Source organism: Dromiciops gliroides, chromosome 1 (assembly GCF_019393635.1).
Source record: "Dromiciops gliroides isolate mDroGli1 chromosome 1, mDroGli1.pri, whole genome shotgun sequence".
NCBI lineage: Eukaryota > Metazoa > Chordata > Mammalia > Microbiotheria > Microbiotheriidae > Dromiciops > Dromiciops gliroides.
Window position 1 is genome coordinate 320866313 of NC_057861.1, and position 19508 is coordinate 320885820.

The window sequence follows — 19508 nt, forward strand, 5'->3', positions numbered from 1 at the left end:
GGTTTCCTGTGCTATTTAACTATTTCAAGAACACAAGCTTCTTCAGTCTGGGTATCATTCATGAAAACTAGAGGAACCTAGAATCACTGTTTTGGGGTTGGGGGAGGATTTCACAGTTCAGCGGGTCATAAGATCATATGCAGGTTTTTAGAAAGAGAAAACGCCCTCCTTATTTTCTATTATAATAATAATATCTAGCATTTATAACAGTCTTTGAAAATTCACAAATACATGTTATCTCATTTGATCCTCACGACAACCCTGGTAAGTAGGTGATTAATACAGGGGTGTCTCAAAAGTATCAATGCAGTTTTAAGCCTTAATAATTTTGTCTTCATTATTTTAGCTTGATAGTTAAAGCTACATAAAGACTTTTGCTACATTCTATGTTTTCCACATTTTACAGATGAGAAAACTAAGAGAGGGCAAGTGATTTGCCTAAGAACACACAAGTAGTAAAGTGACAGAGCCAACATTTGAACTCCAATTCCATGGCTGTGTCGGATAGTTGAGAAAACTGAAGTTTAGACGATAAGAAATTTGTCCAAGGTCACATAGGTAGTCAATGGCAGAGCTGGTCCAAACCCACCTTCTTTGACTCCAAATTGAGCATTCTACTGAATGACAATTTAGCAGTCAAAGGGATTCCCTTGCCATATATCTTGTTACTTTTGGTCAAGTTTATTCTTCTACTCTGTCTTAATAATCAACAACAAAGAGGAAGCAAATACTTTACCGGACGATAATAGCGCACTCAAGCTTAGTCTTACAGAAGCGGGTGGTTTGGGTTAAAAGAAAACAAGAAACCAGAAGCTGACAGCATTCCCTGAACTGTCCCTTTAGATCTAGTCTATTAGTTCAGGCATACAGAAACTATACAGTGTTCCAAGGAAGGGAGGGGGAAATAAAGAAATGCAGTTAAAAAATAACACAAATTACCCCGTAATGGGGAAAACCCCAAATAACAGACATTAAGAGGGTACTTACAAACTCCCTGGCTTCTCCTTGACAGAAGGCAGCGACTGATAAAGCCTTGGGCCAGGCTCTTTGGAAAGGGAGAATGCTAAGTTGAGGAAGATATGGTTGGGGAGGGAGTCTTTATGTACCACAAACCCTACTCTGCATATAAATACTGGCCAGGTGTCTCCTCCCACTTCTGGTACAAGAGGCCAAGAAATGCTGAAGAACTAGTCATTTGACTTTTCCACGTTAAGTCTTACTTGGTCCCTGACATGGTGCCAAGTACTGGACCATCTTTTCCACTGGTTTCCAGGCTATTTGTCCAGCTGGCCTTCTTTCTTTCGAAGCTTTGTCTTTTCTTTCTCCAAACTGTTGTCTTGGAAACAACCTCCTTCTGCCCATCTCATCTCCTTCCTCTTTTCTCTCCCTCCCAACCCCAGAAGTTCTAACTCTTGAATCGCTTCCCTCTCATTGGACTCCAGCTGGGAAAAGGACAACATGCTGCCATTTTAACCAGAAATTGTTCCTTGGTTTAGGCTGCTCCCCAAATGGGTCCTGGGGTGACGAGACGATTTTTCTTAGGGTGGCATTTTCTCTATGAAAGAATTCACTTCTGGACAAATGCATTCATGAAAATCTAGAACTTGGGATGAAAAACCATCCTACCCAATACCTATGCGGAGTGTGAGCAAATTCAAGCCCCTTCACTGAAAGGAACCCCCTTGCCAGGAGCACACAGCCTCACACCCTGTCTTCCAGAAGCACAGTCTTCTCTCAGGATAAGCTGGTATGTTTGCAAGGGTTGGAGGCAAACATTTCTTAACCAGGTAAAGTTGAAAGCAAAGTTGAAGCTCTCTCCTTTCCTTCCTTCCTTCCCTTTTCTTCTCTGGCTTCGGGATTGTGGCCTTCCTCTTTATAACACAGACCTGGAGGCATCCTCAGTCACCTGGTCTATACTTCAATTGTGAATCATGATGGGGATGAAATGAAAATAAACATAAAAAAGTTGGCAGCCAGCTGCTTTGGCCCCTCCTACCTCCCCAAAGCCGGGACTGTGATAACCCTTGTCTGCCTGCAGCAGAAGTATCTGATCTGAACCGAGTAAACTCTCTTGCACCACCCACTGGATAACTGGACAACGGCCAGGCTTGGTTTGAAGTGTCCAGGAATGACAATGCTCCCTGTCCAGATGGCATCCTCTTGGCAGGGGGGTGGGAGGTGGGGGTGGGGGAGTGGGGTGGAGATTAGAGGATCATAGATTAAGAACTGGGAAGAAACTTACAGCTGATTTAGTCCAGTCCTCCTAAGGCCCAGAGAGGTGACTTGGCTAAAGTCACATGGGTAATAGCAGCATGAAGATTTGAACCTATGGTCTCAGCTTCTAAATATAGTACTCTCTCTACTCTGCCTTAATGATTTTTCTTTCTTTCTTCTTAAAATTAAAAAAAAAATTCTATCATAATGCTGTGCTTTCTAGAATATAGGCAAGGAGGGGGTCAGGAACGTCACTGGAAGGTTGGGGAGCTGGGTGACAGGGGCAGAGGTCATACTATGCATCATGCCTTTTACTCCTCACATTTCGACTTAAGTAAATTATTCAAATGAACATCAAGGACTGAAAATGGGAAGCATTCCTAAAATATGAAGGGAAGTGGGACCTTAACAATGCTGGGGGCTACTAGATGAGAGGAAGAATCATATGTATATGAAGCACGATTGGTAGAGTCACATTCTTGACTTCCTTCCTACAGCTGTCTCAGAGTCACTGACGAGAAACCTGGTCATGACAGGGTTTACTCCCAGAGCCCGGGGTCCTGGGAAATTGGCTGAGCTAAAGCTCTTTTTTGTGTGTGTGTGTGTGAGGCAATTGGAGTTAAGTGACTTGCCTAGGGTCACACAGCTAGTAAGTGTTAAGTGTCTGAGGCCAGATTTGAACTCAGGTCCTCCTGACCCCAAGGCCAGTGCTTTATCCACTGCACCACCTAGCTGCCCCAGAGCTTAAGCTCTTGATAAGGGTAGGAGGATGGTTGTCATAGTATATATGAAAAGTGATGGGCAGTAGTAGAGAGAGCTGAACTAGGAGTCAGGAAGACCCAAATTCAAGTCCCTCTTCAGAGACATATTGGCTGTGTGATTTCGGGCAAGTCACTTAACCCGGTGCCCTGGGCCATTTAGTATAACTATAAGTTGCTGAACACGTGCCGATCTGCATGGATAGGAGCCTCTTGATCTAGAGTTCCATATGCCAGTGAAATCATAGGTGTACTACAAATATAATTATACGTACAAACGTGTGTGTGTGTGTGTGTGTGTGTGTGTGTGTGTATGTGGTGGGGAGGTGGCAGCTACTCACAAGCTTCCAGGTACTAACAAGATAGTTTCCCTCCCTTTAGATTTGGTTAGTTGTTTTGTTCCTGAGATAGAGATAAAGAATTTATAAAGTGTCGACTATATGCCAGGAATTGTGAAGCAAGAAGACAGTTCTTACCCTCAAGGAGATTATATTCTAATGGAAAACAAATATAAATGGGAGCTGGGATATTCTTTTTTGGGGGGGGGCAATGAGGGTTAAGTGACTTGCCCAGGGTCGCACAGCTAGTAAATGTCAAGTGTCTGAAGCTGGATTTGAAATCAGGTTTTCCTGAATCCAGGGCCAGTGTTTTATCCAATGTGTCACCTAGCTGCCCTGGGAGCTGTAATATTCTAATGGAGAAGAACAAGTTGTAAGGGGCTAAAATTCTAGCTAGTCTGTCTAAAATATCTAATGAGTAGTCGCCAATAAATTATAAGCTTTAGCAAGAGTTAGACTTTTAAGCATTTATTAAGGAGAATAAGAATTTGGTAAAGAGAGAGAGGCCTAAATTCATCTATTTATTAAAGGGAGAGCGCATTTCTCTCTCCCCTCTCCACCAGAGTCCTGATGAAAGAGAGCAAGAGAGCCAGCCTCGCCCCCTCTTCCTCCCACAAGCAAACGTCACTTCCTGATGCCAAAGAGCCGGATGTCTTGCCCTTAGACGCCTTCTCCTCATGGCGGAGCTTTGCTACAGTAAGTCTCCAGCAGGTGGCATCATCCCAATCGTTACAAAGTATAAATGGGAGCTGACAAGTGGGGCATGGCATGCAGAACTGGAGGCCAGGTTCTATGCAAGGTAAGAGGTAGGCTCACTTCTCAGAGCCCAGAGTCCCACGGGTGCACCCACCCCCTCTTAAAACAGAAAGATCCTTACTCACACCATTAGGCAGCCAGCTCAGGAGGGTGGTCTTTCCTCTTCTTCCTGCCCCACTTTCTGAATCCTTCTAGCCACTTCCCATAGCTGTCACAGAGACTTCAGAAGCAGAGACTGCAGTCCGCTGGTCAGAGTATCTGTTCACTGAGGGAATGCCTCAAAGGACTGCCTTGGCTGCCCAGCTTGCCTCAGGAGGCATTTATTGTCCTGCTTTCCCGGGCTTTGAAGAAGCCCCCTGAGCTGTGGAATCCCATGCTTTCCTCTTAGCTGAATATTTGTCCTGGGTCTCAGATACAATTGCCTGAGGTACTGCAGGTGTATCCTTGGATCTCACCACCAGAGGAGCCCACGTGACCTAGTAGGTCTTAGCATTCATGTTTCTGTAGTCACCCAGGGTTCAGCTAGTCAGGTTTCTCCTGGTTTTTTGTCGGAAAGCTTTAGAACAAAGACTTGGAAGAGGAGGGTATTTCTTCAATTACTCATCTCTTTCCTTAATTCCTGGACAGGAGAAGGTCAGACATGCTGGGGGGGGGGCAGCTAGGTGGCACAGTGGATAGAGCACCGGCCCTGGAGTCAGGAGTACCTGAGTTCAAATCCAGCCTCAGACACTTAACACTTACTAGCTGTGTGACCCTGGGCAAGTCACTTAACTCCAATTGCCTCACTAAAAAAAAAAAAAAAAAGACATGCTTGGGGACTGTGATTCAGTCTGGCCAACTGAGTGGAGAGGAGTCTGTATCCCACTGAGGACATGACTGGGACCCCATCCTGCTCTCCTACTCTTTCCAGCCTATCATCGGCAGACCTTCATCCTGAGGAGGTCATACTATCAAGGCAAGACACTCCATGTATTCCTTGTTATCCTAAAATATCACACTATGTGAATAGCCGTTTCCTTTCCTACCTCTTCTAAAACTCTTATCCCCATCCCACTCAGTGCCATATATCTCCAGACACAATTTGTTCCTCTACCAATCCCTTCTACTCTTTGAAGAGGCAGCTGGTGGCCCAGTAGACAGAACAGTAGGCCTGCAGTCAGGAAGACATGAATTCAAATCTGGCCTCAGATACTTAATGGCTGTGTAACCCTGGGTTAGTCACTTAACTTCAGTTTGCCTCAATGAAATGAGGATAATAACAGCATCTACCTTGTTCGGTTGTTGTGAAGATCCACTGAGATAATATTCATAAACATACTGCTTACCATGGTACCCAGTACATAATAGGTGCTCTATTAATGCTTATTCTCTTCCCCTTCTATTCTACTATCAGGAAACTCTACTATAAAGATATTCCCCTATTTCTTTTTCCTCAATTTCTCCTTTTTTCCTCCCTGTATTACTCAAAGCCTGGCTTTCCCTTTAGAACATCACATCCCTGGCTAGTTTATCTAAGGCAGCAGGTAGAGCTTCTTAGAATGTGACAGAGGGGTTGGTGTACTCTACCTTGGAGAATTCTCAAGCCATTATCTACCTCTAGATGGATTAGAAAGATGACCTTTGAATTCCCTTCCAACTCAAAGAATCTATGCTTCTAAATGTTTGAGAGTGTACTGGGTTTGTAAGTACTAAAAAGCCAAAGCCAAGTTGGCCCGGCAACTGACGACAAAATTTTCCACTTCCCATTTGCTGTGGCCTGGGAGAGAGAGACTGAATTTAAGGTAATTTTAAATGATTACCTACTTGTAAATCCAGTGATATTTACTTTATTTCTCATTCTCCTCAATCACTATGTAGCATTGATTACTGAAAACTAGCTATCTCCTCCTTCTTGAAAGTCTCTCCTTCCTTGGTTTTTATGTTGTTGTTAACTCTCCATGAATCCATTTGTGGTTTTATTGGCAAAGATACTAAAGTGGTTTGCCATCTCCTTCTTCAGCTCATTTTACAGATGAGGAAACTGAGGCAAACAGGGTTAAGTGACTCACCGAGAGTCACACAGATAATGAGTGTCTGAATATGGATTTGAACTCAGATCTCCCTGACTCCAGTCTGGTGCCCTATCCACTGTACTACCTAGCTGCTCACTTGTCTTTTATAACACCATACAATTCTAGTCCTCTTGCTACCTCCCTTTATCCCTTGTATTTCCTCCTTCATGGGTCCTTCTTCCTTTTGGCCCATCAGTATAGACCTCTCTAAGTTTCTGTTTTGATCCTCTGTTCTCTCCATGTATTTTCTTCATCTACGGCATCATGCCCTCTAATGTCTCCAACAAATTCTTCAAAACAGATGATTTCAATTCTGTCATCTATCAATCTCAATTGGGTTCCTATCCTCCATCTCCCCATCTCCAAATGCCCATTGAACATTTCCTCTTAGATGCCATACTGCTGACTTGAAACTCAACGTGTTTGAACTAATTTAGTGCTCATTCTCCTACAAACCGGCTTCCCTTCCTCGTTTCTCTATTTCTGTCAGTGGTTGCCATCATCCTTCTAGCAACTCAGGCTGAACATCAGTCACCTTGAATTCCTTCCTCTCTACCATCTGCTCATATTCTATCAGCCACCAAGTCCTGAAGATCCTTCCTTCCTAATACTGTATCTCTTAAACCTATTCCTTCCTGTCTATTCTCAGTGCTACCACCCTAGGGTGCACCCTCATTACCTCATACCTGAACCAGACATATAGAATCATAAAGATGAAAGGGACCCTTTGTAAATCCCCTCCACCACATTCTGGATACAGGGACATCCAGCCTCTCCTTGAAAATTTCCCATAATGTGGAACTCAGGAAATGCACAATTCATTCCATTTTCAAACACCTGTAATGTTAGGAAGCACTTACTTGAGCTTTTGCCCTGTAACTTATACCCATTAGTCCTTGTATTGCCCATTGCAGTGATTCATAAGTCCAACTACTTTTCGTTCAAATATTCAATATTAAAATATTTTTAAGGCCATTATCACGTTCCTCCTACACAGTTTCTTCAACAGTTGCTTATATGGCATGGTTTTGAGTCTCACCCTCCTGGGTGTCCTCCACCAGTTTATTCTTGTCACTCTTACAACTTAGAACCTAGAAATAAGCACAATACCCCAGATATGATCAGACCTGGGCAAGGTACCATGGGACTATCAACTCCCTCATTTTGGACACTATCCTTTTATTAATGCAACCTAAGCTCTCATTATCTCCTTTTTGCATGTGCTAATCTAATTTCATTTCAATGTTAATATTTATAACTGATTTTTGAACTTGATGATAAAACTTTACATTTCTCTCTATTCAATTTCACCTTTTTTTTTTTTTTTTTTAGTGAGGCAATTGGGGTTAAGTGACTTGCCCAGGGTCACACAGCTAGTAAGTGTCAAGTGTCTGAGGCCAGATTTGAACTCAGGTACTCCTGACTCCAGGGCCAGTGCTCTATCCACTGTGCCACCCAGCTGCCCCCAATTTCATCTTAATAGACTCTACTCATCATTCTAACCTATTGAGATCTTTTTTGAATCCTCATGCTATAATTAGAAATATTTGCTATACTTCCCAGCTTCATAGGATTTTATAGTGTCAGTAAAGATGTCCTTTAAACTGACTTTTATTGAAATATTTTCATATCATTTACATTTCCCATATAATTCCTTCCTCCTTTTAGACAGTGACCCTTTATAAGAAAGTATTTTTTAAAGAGGAAAAAAAAAGAGGAAAAGCAATAAACACTATTGAGAAAATCTAAGTTTATATGCAATATTTTACACTTGTGTCCTCCTACCTTTGCTAAGTGTCTGGTGGGGGTGTCTTTTATATCTCTTCTCTGGGGTCAAGCTTGTTCTTTAATATTTCACAACACATAGTTTTGATTGTTTTGGGATGGTTTTTCTTTTCCATTTAAATTGTTATAGTCATTGTGTATGGTATTTGTTGACTCCACTTCATTCTGCATCAGTTCATATAAGTCTTTCATGCTTTTCTGCATTCACCATTTTTTGTATTTCTTACACCATAGTAATATTCCATTGTATTCATGTACCACTACTGGTTTAACTATTTTCCTGCCCTCTCCTGAGGGCACTCACTTTACAGCTCTACCAATAATTCATCAGTGTGCCTATCTTTCCACAACCTTTCCAACATGGGCTATCCCCATCTTTTGTCATACTTATAAACTATGTCCACTTAAATTTTAATTCAAGTTGTTGGTAAAATATTGGACACAGCAAAGTCAAGCATAGAATCCTGGGTCATACCACTAGTCCCCTCACTCCATTATGAATGAGACAGATCCATTCAATTATACTGTTATCCAACCAATCCATCTGATTATATTATCATCCAAGCTGACATTTCTCCATCCTACCAAATGAGTACTTCCACTGAACCTTTGCTTCCTTCTTCTTCTTGCTTAGCTATAGCTTTTAAAAGTCCAGTTTATTGCTATTTCTGTTTTCAGGGACCTAAACATTTGTAGGCATTGCAATTCTCAAACCACTCCTTTGTATCTGTCCATAATTATGTGCCTCTGCTTCCATTTTTTCCTACATCTTTTTTTGTAGTTAAACACCCTAACTTTATAAATGAGGAAAGAGCTAGAGTACAACGTCTCCACGCAGAGAGGTTTCACCTCTTTCTGGGTAGGGGCCCACATCCACTCTCCATTCTTGTTCTACTAGAGCCTTGCTCTCTGCAGTTCACCCTCTTTCTCCTCTGATCCCATTTATATGAAAGGTAGAACTCAGATCTCTAGTAGCCAAAATGTCATTAGCCAGTCACCAAAGCTGTGATTGAAGATTGGCTGGGGAAGATGCTATTCTTCTTTCTAAAGGAATATGGAGGGAGGGGTGGGGCAGCTAGGTGGCGCAATAGATAGAGCACCGGCCCTGGATTCAGGAGGACCTGAGTTCAGATCCAGCCTCAGACACTTGACACTTACTAGCTGTGTGACCCTGGGCAAGTCACCTAACCCTCATTGCCCCTCAAAAAAACAAAAACAAAAAACAAAACAACAACAACCAAAAAAAACTAAAGGAATACGGGTCATATTCCCTACGTCTTAGCTCAAAGTCTTCCTTCATCAGCCCACACAATCCAGAGCTTAGCACAGTGCCTGGTGCATAGTATGTTCTTCCTAAAAGCTTATTGACTGACTTACTGAACTCCTTCACCTTCCAGTTTCCCCAGAATTTGTACATGAGCAGCCTAACTTTGTGTCTGAACTTGCTTCAAGGATTTTTCTCTATTAGAACAAGCTCTCCCTTCTCCCACAATTTATTTGCCACCAGGCAGTTACCTTTAGTTAAGGTTCCAGGAATAATAAAAAAACCCACAATACCATAGAGCCCTATTAAGGAGACAAACACTGCCTTTCAGTGAAATGTAACAGGGTCAACAAATACCCAGGTCAAATTACTTGATGGCACTTGACAGCCAGTTGGATCAATTGATCAACCAATTTAACTAGTCTACTATGTTTTTCTTTGTGAGACACTTTTTGTTTTTGTTTTTTTGTTTTGGGGTTTTTTTTTTTTGTTTTTTATTTATTTAGGGTTTTTTTTTTGGCAGGGCAATGAGGGTTAAGTGACTTGCCCAGGGTCACACAGCTAGTAAGCGTCAAGTGTCTGAGGCTGAATTTGAACTCAGGTCCTCCTGAATCCAGGGCCAGTACTTTATCCACTGAGCCACCTAGCTGCCCCCATGAGACACTTTTTGTGATAGCAAAATGTTAGAAACAGAGAATGTGTCCATCAATCAAATTTAACAGAATATTATTACACTGAAAAAAATGATGACTATGAAGAATAGAGAGAAGTATGAAGAGAATTCTATGAATAGATGTAGAGTGAAATAAGTAGAACCAGGAAAACCAATACCCAACTACTACATCAATTTAAGCTGAAAATATAAAGAGAAAACTGAACACTGGATAATTAAAGTGACCAAGTTTGTCTTTGAAGAAGATTGGGGGAATTTGTTATTATTCAGTTGTTTTAATCATCTCTGATTCTTGGTGACCCCATCTGGGGTTTTCTTGGCAGAGATACTGGTGTGGTCTGCCATTTCCTTCTCTAGCTCATTTTACAGATAAGGAAACTCAGGCAAACAGGGTTAAGGGACTTGCCCAGGGTCACACAATTAGTAACTCTGAGGTCTAATTTGAACTCAGGTATTTCCGACTGCAGGCCCAATACCCTATCCAGGGTACCAACTAGCTGCCCAGATGAGAAAATAAATCTTCCAGGGCAGCTAGGTGGCACAGTGGATAAAGCACTGGCCCTGGATTCAGAAGGACCTGAGTTCAAATACGACCTCAGAAATGACAATTACTAGCTGTGTGACCCTGGGCACTTAACCATCATTGTCTTGCCAGAGAGAGAGAGAGAGAGAGAGAGAGAGAGAAAGAATAAATCTACTTTATTTGCAGAGGTGGGAGGTTATGGGTGTGGAACATCATATGTTATTGTTCTTCCTTTGTTCGGGAAGAGGACCAATGACATCAGCAGGATGGTTTTGTCTTGCAAGTAAATTGGATCTGAGTGAGGCAGAATTGTGCAAAGTCATAAGCCTTACTCTCTCCTCCAGAGCCATCAGAGTCCAGTGGCAAGGCAAAGGTCAGCATGACTAGCAATGGCCCCCAACTGACTCAGTTGATATCTTAATTTGGATAAACTGCATTTTATGACTATATTGTTGTCTTCTTTATATATACAATATATATATATATTATATATTATTGTATATAATATTATTATTATATAATGTGAGGGCCAAAATTTGATATATGAAGCATTATTTGGGTGACTCGCCTTAATATTGGGGTCCAGGAAATATGAGGGACTTTTTAGGTTCACCCTCCCCTCTGAACTGCCCTTTTTAGATATTTCTCCCAGGCCAATAAGGAAGGAACCTCTAAGCTTTAGTTCACAAAAGGATCAGATTTTATTACTTGGGAATTAATTAAACAACAAAGGTGAAGCTAATAAAAATCAAAGATAAGGAAATAGGAAAATAGAAATACAGATATTCTTAACTCTAAGCTTAACCTATTCACTGCCCAAACTGTTCCCAATTAAGCTAGTTCAAAAGAATTTAGGGTTTTCCATAATTAGCTCACCAAACCTGAAAGTCTACAGTTGTTCGTGCCACCAGAACAGCTAACACACCACCACAAGGGGAGTCGCCAGACTGAGAGAGCGAACATGTCACCAGCGCAAGGGCCAAGAAGGAAGGGGCCGAGTTCCGGAAGATGCCTAGCGTTCTGGAAGCAGCCTGCCTCCCTTCAGGGAGTGTTCAGTCTCTCCTCCCCCAAAAGGGGAGGTCCTTCAAAAGATGTCTATAAAGAGTTCTCCTTCTGACCTCAGTAGCATATGTAACCTCAGGGTGGGCCAGGTGTGGCCCCTCCCAAATGATTCAGCTAAAACTGCGATATTAATCTTTACCATAAATAATTTTTACCACAATAATATTGTTGTTTATTGTCTTAATAAAAAGGATGGCTCCTTAGATAGGTCAAGGAAAAGCAGCTAGGTGGCACAGTGGAACAAACCACTGGGCCCAGAGTCAGGAAGATTTGAGTTCAAATTCAGTCTCAAACAGTGGTGTGTCCTTGTTCCTGTCACACGAAACTTCTGTCTGCTGAGGTTTCCTTAACTGTAAAATGGGGGTAATAATAGCACCTATTTCTCAAGGTTGTTGTGAGGCTCAAATGACATAATATTTTTAAAGTGCTTAGCATAGTTACTGACATATAGTAGGGCTATATAAATGCTAGTTATTATTTTTTATTATTTTAATTTTTGTTATATTATTATTATTTTTAAAGTGAGGTGTTAATATCAATGCAAAGTAAAACTTTAGATTAATCTCCACCCTTCCCACCACACTATGTGCTCCATATTGTGTTAGATGCTGTGGGGATCCAAAGATAAAAAAACCAACAGCAACAGTGCTTGTCCCCAAGGAGCTTACATTCCAGAAATATCTTCCATGGACTCAACTAGAAATAATGAAAATCCCAAATAAATGCCTGATCCTTTCACCTAGTTAAATCACCCGAGTTTATACCTGGCCACACACTCTGTAATAACAACAACAACAATGACAGAAGGTGAAAAGCACCCGAAGATGCTGCCTTCTTTTCTAACTGAATTGTAAGTTCCTTAAGCAAATCTTAAAGTGCTATATAAATTAAAGTGCTATTAGAAGTCACTGTATCCCTGCAGGGCTTAGTTCTCAGAAGAGTTTCAATGGAATGAGGGAGTTGGACTAGCTGATCCCTAATACCGTCAAAGAGTTGTCAAAGTCTTCCAGTGATTATGATCCCTGAATCCCCCTCAATAGATACTTTCCACCATATTTACTGATTTACACAACAAGGTGATGGATAAAAATGTGGCATTTTCATTTTAAAAAACAGATAGGGCAGCTAGGTGGCACAGTGGATAGAGCACCGGCCCTGGATTCAGGAGGACCTGAGTTCAAATCTGGCCTCAGACACTTGACACTAGCTGTGTGACCCTGGGCAAGTCACTTAACCCCAACTGCCTCACCAAAATAATAATAATAATAATAATAGTAGTAGTAGTAGTAGATTGCATATTTTATTACTGGTTAGACATCATTCAGAGATTTTCCTGATACTGTAGTTTTGATTGATTTGCATAAAAGTAATTTGCTCCTTGAAAAGTGTCTGTTCTATTTTTGTGTCCCCTTGTTAGTCTCTGCAGATTGGAGTGTCCCAGAGGCATTGCTAGGAATTTTGATGAAGGTTTTCCTAAAGAAAAAAGAGCCTGCTAGGAAACGTTTTGGCCCTCGTCCCTACCCCCCAAAAAGTCTGCAATAAAAAGAAATCTGGAATAAACAAAATGTTTCTTTGTGGTTTGTTCTGGGCTGTCCATGTTGGGTATTTATGAGAAACCTTTGATCAGTCAGACAAATGCAGGGGCATGCACAGAAGGGGGAGGGCTCACAGTGACTCAGAACAGAGCTTGGAGGGGATAGCAGCTGCTGTGGCTGGCCCTTACATCTCACAGTGCTAGCTTGACAGGGAAAACAGAGACACCTATAAGTTTTTTTTTACTCAAGGGCCAGAGGGGAGAGTCATACCCCACCTTATACCCTTTAGGAAAGACTCCACCCACTGCCTCTATCTCTAGCCTTGGGGCATTTTTTAGCCCCAAGAGGTATTTAGAAATAGCTCTTTTTACCCCAGGGAATTGGGATGCTGAGGTATGACTGGTGGGGCTTCACACCTTTTGTACAAAATCCTGCTTGAGGTAGAGTGGTCAGAAATTAATACTCTTCTCATAACTCCTATCATATGCTTCTGCTTGTCTCATTTTAAAAATAAAATTGGACATAGGGATAGCACAACAGCAGAAAGAGATCTAACATCTGATAAAATAGGGACTAGACCAAATTCTAATATTTCTAAACTGAACCTTTGAGGTTATCTGGTCCAATTCTTTCACTTTAATAAGATAAAGAGATTGGGACCCAGAAGGAGGAAGTGTTTGGACCGCAGCTAGTTTGTGGCTGAGGTAAGCTTTGAACCTCAGACTCTTGACTTCCATGTCCCTGTTTTTACCTCAGATACCACCTACCTCCCAATGGTCATCCAAAATATCTGTCATTTTAGAGGATGGGGCGGTACGGTAGAAGGGGGTAGCTAGATGGCACACTGGGCATGGAGTCAAGAAGACTCATCCTCAGATACTTACTAATCCTAAAATAATTTGGGTTCTAGTTTAGCTTGTGATTTATTCTGACCTAGCAAGTCATTTGAATCTAGCCTAATAGTTACTACTCATCTGTCCAATGAGTATTAGCAAATGAATAATGAAAAATCATTTATTAAGCACTTGATATATGCAAAGTCCTGTATTAAACACTGGGGATACAAATAGAAAAGCAGTATCAGGGGATGAAAGGAGTAATATATGGGAAAGACTGGAAGAGTATTCAGCATTCTGAAAAATTGAGATATTGAATAATGAAGCAATAGATTTTTAGATCTGAAAAGAATCTTAGCGATTACTTGCCCAGACTTTTCATTTTGCAAAGGCTATGTTGTTATGATTCCTGCCAGGTTTTCTGGAAAGAAAGGCAGATTTGGGGAGTTAACGGCTAGTTAAGAAGAGTCTAAAATTGGCATTTAAATTTCTGGACCTCAGCTTAAACTATAGAAATCACAGAATCTTCTCCAGTGATGGAGTGCACCTAATTAGAGCTAGTAAAAGAGCTGATTATAGTTTTGCAAGTCTCATTAAATGGCTTTAAACTGAAAAGGGAAAGGGAGAAAATGCATTTTTATATCTAACATGCTAAGTATGATAAAGAATAGCTATAACAAAGGAAGAAAAATAGGAATGAAGACTCCCTGAAATTGAGGAGTCAAAATTCTAAAAAAGAGTCAGTAATAAAACCCATGGTGCTCTCCCTCCCTCTGTCTCTCTCCCTCTCTCTCTGTGCCTTCCTCCCTTCCTCCCTCTCTGTATCTCTCTTTCCCCACCCAACACCATACACATTCATTCATATACCCTTCTTCCCACCCCCTCTATCTCTCTCTCTCACACACACACACACACACACATACATCACACAAATAAAGGTAACAAAGGAGGAAAAAAAAAGATTCTAATTTAAGAAAACAAAGGGGGTCTTACAGATATAGCTGAGAATTGGTGGGGTGGCACCTGTGACTAGAATGTGGCTGTGGAAGGCAATATATATATATATATATATATATATATATATATATATATATATATATATATTTTTGGCAGGGCAATGGGGGTTAAGTGACTTGCCCAGGGTCACACAGCTAGTAAGTGTCAAGTGTCTGAGGCCGGATTTGAACTCAGGTACTCCTGAATCCAGGGCAGGTGCTTTATACACTGCGCCACCTAGCCGCCCCCGGAAGGCAATATGTAATTCAAAAAGAGTGGTACAGATAAAAGATGTTCTTTACACTTGGGTTAAAAAAATCAACTTAAGTATAAGATAAGTTAGATATGGGTAGGTTATCAGTCTACTGGAAAGTAATCTAGCAGTCATTGGTAGTCCATTTTCATGGACTACAAACTCAATGAGTTAACATTTTGATATGATAGCAAAAACCAAAACCAAAACCAGTGAATGCAGTCTGAGGCATGGTGTCCAGTGCTAGGAGATGATTCTTTGGCTCTTCCCTTTCCTTGTCAGGTCATATCTGAAATATCATGGGTATTGTATTTTAGGAGAAACACTGGAAACTTAAGGGTATATAGAGGGGCAGCTAGGTGGCGCAGTGGATAGAGCACTGGCCCTGGATTCAAGAAAACCTGAGTTCAAATTTGGCCTCAGACACTTAACACTTACTAGCTGTGTGACCCTGGGCAAGTCACTTAACCCCAATTGCCTCACCAAAAAAAAAAAAAAAGAGTATATAGAGGAGAACAGCTAGTTTGGCTAAGAACCTTAAGATCATGCCATAGAAGGGTGGACTGAATGAACTGGGGAGGAGAAAAGGATTTCTTCTTTGGGGAGGGGGGCGGTGATTTTCAAATATTTTACAGCTTTCCAATAATAACATACTTTCTTGTTCTTGAAGGGATTCATTCTTTTGTGTACGGAAGATTAGACTTTTTCTTCTGGGCCTCAGAGAATGGAACTATGAATAATAGGTAAAGGACAATGATTTCAGCTCACTATTGCACCAAGTACATTGACACATTCAAGAGAAGTATGAGACAGCCCCACTTCTCAAGGACTTACAATTTAGTTGGGAGGTAAGACATATACTACAATTGTGGTCTAATCAAAGTGGATTCTCCATCCAATAGTTCATATTGCATCCCATTCACATCTCATCTGTGATTCTTATCTTTATCTTTCCCAAGATCCTTCAGAAAGGATCTCTCCAATGCACTGAACATGTTTCTCTACATTATCAGTTCTTAAACTTTTTGGTCTAAGGATCCCTTTAAGCTCTTAAAAATTATCTATGGGGATTTTATCTATTGTTATTTATTGTATTAGAGATTAAAATGCCTTGGTATTATTATAAAAATAATTTTCACATCTTGAACCCCTTGAAAAGGTGTTGAGGACACACAGCATTCTCTGGGCTACACTTTGAGAACTGCTCTTCTGTGTATTTCTGGCATTCTGTGAAATAAAGTCACAGAATATAAAGGTAGCTTATTCAATGAGCCATGTGAGATGTTAGGAACCCCCCAAACAACTGGCCACCTCACAGCTCTGTGGACCCATAGAAACTTTTTAATGCCTGGAATTGCTGTTGAGGATCTGATTTTGGTGGGTACTAGGTCCAGATCTGTGTAGCAACCATCTCTATTAACACATGCCACTCAATTTGAGATTCCAAAGACTTGTTTCAGAACCCAGTTTCTCCACTTTCCTGTCAGGCAAGTCATTTGACCTTTCTCTCTTTAAACATTAATTTTATCAATAAACTTTTTTGGGGGTGGGGCAATGAGGGTTAAATAACTTGTCCAGGGTCACACAACTAGTGTCAAGTGTCTGAGGTCAGATTTGAACTCAGGTCCTCCTGAATCCAGGGCCTGTGCTTTATCCACTGCAACACCTATCCCTCCCCCCATTAATAAACTTTTAAAGTGGGGATGTCACACTATAAACTTCATAGGGTTATTGTAAAGAAAGCACTTTGTAAACTGTAAAGCATTACAGAAATACAAGCTATTATTATTAGGATCTATACCTCTCTATATAGCTAAGAGCCTCCAAGAATCTCTGAAATTCCTGAACTCTATTAGTCAGGAATTTAACTGGAGTTACAGGGAAGTTTCCAGCTTCAAATCAAATAGCTGCCTGGGACCATTGACCTCAAATCAGCAGCAGAGTCACTATTCTTCTGACTACTTCTTTCTTACCCTTGGGGTATTCTACTGACTTTTGTTAGCTCTTGTCTACATAGGATAGCTCAGAGTCACAACCACACACTAAGAGAATGTCTAGTTCTTACACCTCAGTAGATCAGAGCAGAGCGTAGCAGATAACCCCCCAAAACTGAAGTCCAGAAGATAATAACAGTGCATACCCCAGCAGCAACCAGCAGAGACAATACCCTGAAAAGCAGGGGTGTGACTCCCAGCAGAGAGAGTATGATGAAAACAAGGGGCATCAGCAGCTCTATAGTTTCTGAGGGATGAGTTGGCCAAGTTATGTGTATATCCTGGCTGCATGTATTCTTGTGTTTGTGCTTTCCAGGAATATGTTCTTCACACATATGACTTCTGACAGGTATGTGTATACACACTATTCAAATATAGAGGTGTCTATGTGTGAAGCATGTGCATGTATACATATACATGCATGTATACACACCATTCACACGTGCATGTTGGGTTCTTGGTACATGCCCCTTCATACATGTTCCTTTATCATGTATTCACTATCTGTATATCCTCCATGTTTCTTCCCTGTTCATGTGTGTTCTGTCTTTCCCCAGTAGTTATACAGTAATCCATGAAAATATACCCCGTTTGTGCATGAAGAAATCCTTTCTAGTCAATTTTTTTTGCTATACTATTTGAACAGGTATCATTTGTTTTAAACTAGAGGCAGCTTGACATTGTGGATAGAGAACCAGTCTTGGAGCCAGGAAGACCTGAGTTCAGGTCTCAAATCTGACACATACTGGCTATGTGATACAGGGAAAGTCATTTAACTCTAAGTCCTCAAGATAACTCTTGAAAACAGGGGTTTAAACCCTTTTTTCCCCCTGTGTAACGTCCTTTGTTAGTCTGGTTAAGCCTATGAACAATTTTTTCAGAATCACATTTTTAAAATAATTGAAGGAAATGCTAAATTTCAATGACAAATTAGTGAAAAGAAAGATGTAATTTTTCCCCATCTTAGTTTATAGATCCCTAAATATGGGAATTATTAAGTTCCCATCTTAAGAACTCCTGCTCTAAGACCAAAAGGTACAGAGAAGGTGCCAATTTATATTGGTAGAAAAAGTTTCTTGAGGTGTAATTTCAGTATTCCAGAGAAATTAAAGGTTTAGTTCCTGTCCCTTTCTTCTATAAATCTTCTATAAATCACGAACAAATGTTCTTAATAATGTTCTGACTGGAATCAGAACATTGTATACAGCAACAGCAACATTGTATGATGATCAACTGTGATAGACTTAGCTCTTCTCAGCAATACAATGATCCAAAACAATTCCAAAGAACTCATGATGGAAAATGTTTTCCACCTCCAGAAAAAAGAACTTGGATTCTGAATGCAGATTGAACCATACTGTTTTTACTTTTGTTTTTTTCCTTTTTGAGGCCTTTCTCTTTTGTCCTGATCCTTCTTTTACAACATGACTAATGCATAAATATGTTTAATGTGATTGTACATATATAACCTATATCAGATTGCTTTCTGTCTTGGGGAGGGGGGAGGGAAGGGAGGGAGGGAGAAAAATTTGGAACTTTAAATCTTATGAAAACAAATGTTGAAAACTATCTTTACATGTAATAAAATACTTTAATAATTTAAAAAATGTTCTGACTGGTAAAAATAACTATATTGGTGGGGGCTCAAATTATTGTTGAATCAGTGCTGATTCATAGATTGTTCTGACTGGCTGGTAAGGATATATAGCTATACTGGTGGTGACTCATGAGCTTTATAATTGAGTCAGTGTTGATTCATAAATTGCCTCAAAGCTGAAGTAATTCTTCTAGGGGCTCATGTCTGCAGGTATTGGAGGAGAAGGATAGTAGCTATATTAAAAACACAAAAACCTGTCTTTGGTCAGCAGCAGGACCAACCAGCTAAGAGGGTATGGATGGAATAGTCCACATCCTCTCCTACAATGGGAAAAACAACTCAAAGTTCATTTTCCATTCAGCTAGCAAATGATTTTCCTAAAACACAGGTCTGACCATGTCAACTGCTATTCAATAACTTCCAGCAGCTCCCTCTTACATCCAGGGTCAAATGTAAAAATTTCTGGCATTGAAAGCCCTTCAGAATCAGACCCCCTCCTACCTTCCCTGGCTTCTTACACTTTGTCTCCTCTTCTCCTTCCCCTCATGTACTCTTGGGATCCAGTATCACTAGCCTCCTCACTGATCCTCACACCAGACTTCATCTTCCAACTTGGTGTTTTTTCATTGGCTGTTCCCTCCACCTGAAGTTCTTTCTCTTCTCATCTCTGTCTCTTGGCTTCCTTCAAGTCCTACTTAAAAATCACACTTTCTACAAAAAAGTCTTCCTTCAATCTTGGACTTATCCTATCGTGTTGTACATAATTGTTTGCATTTTAATCTTCTGCATTATACTAATGTGTGGTCCTTGAGAGCAGACACTGTCTTGCCTTTCTTTATATCCCCAGAACTTAGCACAGTGGTCAGCACATAG

The 19508-nt window shown here is 40.7% G+C and overlaps 1 protein-coding gene across 6 annotated transcripts in view; it reads right to left on the reverse strand.

The window, feature by feature from the left end:
• SLC14A1 (solute carrier family 14 member 1 (Kidd blood group)) overlaps positions 1-19508 on the reverse strand; it is a 112842-nt gene that overhangs the window by 54104 nt on the left and 39230 nt on the right. For 2 of the 6 annotated variants that reach the window (XM_043978891.1, XM_043978888.1), the window contains exon 1: positions 988-1908. The exons of 1 other annotated variant lie outside the window; for it this stretch is intronic. The gene's annotated coding sequence lies outside the window, so the exon portion shown is untranslated. Of the gene's footprint in view, positions 1-987; positions 1909-19508 lie in introns of those variants that run through there. 3 more of the 6 variants (XM_043978892.1, XM_043978889.1, XM_043978887.1) reach the window with 3 other exon arrangements.